Source organism: Sparus aurata, unplaced genomic scaffold (assembly GCF_900880675.1).
Source record: "Sparus aurata unplaced genomic scaffold, fSpaAur1.1, whole genome shotgun sequence".
In the NCBI taxonomy this organism is placed as follows: Eukaryota; Metazoa; Chordata; class Actinopteri; order Spariformes; family Sparidae; genus Sparus; species Sparus aurata.
Window position 1 is genome coordinate 112760 of NW_022045134.1, and position 2505 is coordinate 115264.

The window sequence follows — 2505 nt, forward strand, 5'->3', positions numbered from 1 at the left end:
ATCAAGTTACTAAACATATACTTACACACTTTAAACATATTTTTGTTTTTTAGAGCATTCATGAGGAAGAAAGGGGTTAATGTGTCCAGATGGAAATGTGACACCGTGCCTCATCCACACCAACCGGACAGCACCTCCTGTGGGGTTTTTGCCATCAAGGTATGAAAAAAAAATCGCCCTTTCTACTCCATGATGGGCAGATATAAAGCGGTGCTTCCCAGATAAACTATATATTTAGATTTGTATGTGTAGGTGAATGATAACTTGTTTTTTAATATCAGTTTATAGAGAAAATCTTGAAAAACGAAGATGTCAAATTCCCTGCTGGCCGAAATGATGTGGCAGAGTTACGTTGGCAGATTGCCACAACTCTTCTTCAGGAATCTGGTAAGTTATATATTAAACCCAACCAACAAGTTGTAAATTAAAACATCTTTGACTACTCATCTCTGAAAATTACAAAAAATACAATGCCGGAGATCAGACTCAAAATAAATCATCTTGTCCTCACAAATGTTGCCCTCTTTCAAATACTTTTCCATTTTTCTGACAGACGATCTGACAAACCTTTGCCTCCACTGTGGGGAGGAAAATGCAGATGGCAGTGAAAAGGCAGAGCTGACATGGGTATTATACTTTATGTATAGAATGTGGTCCTGTGTTTGCATCTATTTTCCAAGTTTTCTTTAAATATTTCATGCAGTGTTAGAATGTTTTTGCACTACAGATATCCTGTGAGGCCTGTGGACGGAGGTTCCACCATGCATGTGTTGGAGGGCCAAAGATGGAGGACAAGTTTGTGTGTGCAGCATGCTGAAGGAAAGGAACTTATGTCTTAGGAAGTTCATGTATCAATAAGAAATGTTCTATTGACAGTTTATTTTTCCTTTATTTTATTTTCTTGAGTTTCTTTTTTGAATTATTTTTATTTTTTCTGTTAAATATAAATATTGCACATTCTAGGTTCTAAAAAGTAAGTTTATTTTTTGTTTAATGTGATTAAAGTCTTTAATGCTTGTCTGAGCCTCCTTTCATATTGAACACGGGGGAACAGTATCTGACAGTAATATTCCAAGCTGTCAGGATGTGCTTTACCTGCTATAATGGAGCTGGATTTAACACAAATATGATGAAATAGATTTATATTTAGCCTATAAATGAATGAGCACAGTTTCTTCCAAAAATCCAAACATTTGAAATGAAAAGTCTCTAAAAAATATAATAATTTTATTGATAGAAATAACAGCAGTTGGTTATGTTAATAAAGACATAAAAACAAAAACATATGTGCTGTTGTCCCAGTTTAAAAATAGAACAAGACAGTCGTGAAATTTGGATTTCACTTCTACAACATCTTCAGATAAAACTCGCTAAATAAAAGTCAGTTTTAAACCTTCGCTCTCTCCACAGGGCCTCTGGTACGAGCACAGCAGCTCAGGGGTGAGCTTTTTGTGAACGCGTGCTTCCTTCACCCTTCGGGCCATTTCGGATGGGGGACCAGAGGAAACAGCTCGACGAGATACTAGCACCTGCGGGTGGAGGTGTGGATGACCTGCACTGTTGTGCGACCCACAGCCGGGGAGTTTTAAAAGCAGGAAACAGCTGATCACAGCAGTCAGTCCATCACTTCATCCGCAGACATTAAGATGAGCAACTGGACAGCCGCTGAGATCCAGGAGATGCTAGAGCAAGCAAAGTAAAGTGTTTGACAATGAAGATAAAACAGCAACAGCATACTGTTAAAAGTTTGTAAAACTAAGGGATCAAAACGAAACTTAACTATTTCCGATAAAAACAGCTGCATACTAAACATGCAGCGAGGCATTACCAGACGAACAAGAATTAATTCGTCCTGAATGGACAGAACAACTAGTCTGTGCCAGTACTGCAAAACATGAAAACGGAGAATGACGGAACGGAGTGCATAGAAAAACAAAGCGCACACAGTATTCCGTCCCTCCCACACACCGCGCTGATTCGCTAGCACAACGCCAATCAAAACGGCTATTCAGCTGGCACACAACCAATCAGAGAATCCAATGGCTCAGACGTCCGACGGCCCTCCTCCTCAGACTTCGCATGCTCAGTCGGATCCGACAACGTCCGCGCGGCTCCGAAAGCTTCCGACGCAGCTGAACACACCAAACATATGTGTTCCCGACCTCGTCCGAGTCTCTCCAAACGCTTCAGACGTCCAACGGTTGGGCCGGTGTGTTCCTGCCTTAAGGGCCTCTGAGTATCGTCTAATGAGTGTTCTCCTCTCCCTCTTGCTGCCCCTAAGCATGTCATGTCATGGATACTAACAGGTTCTATCACAGCGGCTGACCGTATGCTGACATGACAGCTGGAGCTGGACTGGGACAAAAAGGTCAGCCCTGGCATTTTTGGCCCAGACCAGCCCAATACAACTGATCAGATGTTTTTATATGATAGCCTTCTTCTGTGATTTACCATTTGATTGTTGTTCCATATCCTGATGTTCTGATTTATTCCACAAACACAAGC

General features: G+C 41.1%; 1 long non-coding RNA gene across 1 annotated transcript; it reads left to right on the plus strand.

Annotated features, from left to right (window-relative positions):
* Positions 1-279: 279 nt before the first annotated feature.
* On the plus strand, positions 280-846 carry LOC115577933 (uncharacterized). The gene is made up of 3 exons (XR_003983311.1): positions 280-387; positions 554-627; positions 728-846. It is a non-coding gene; the product is annotated as an uncharacterized LOC115577933 (long non-coding RNA).
* Positions 847-2505: the final 1659 nt, after the last annotated feature.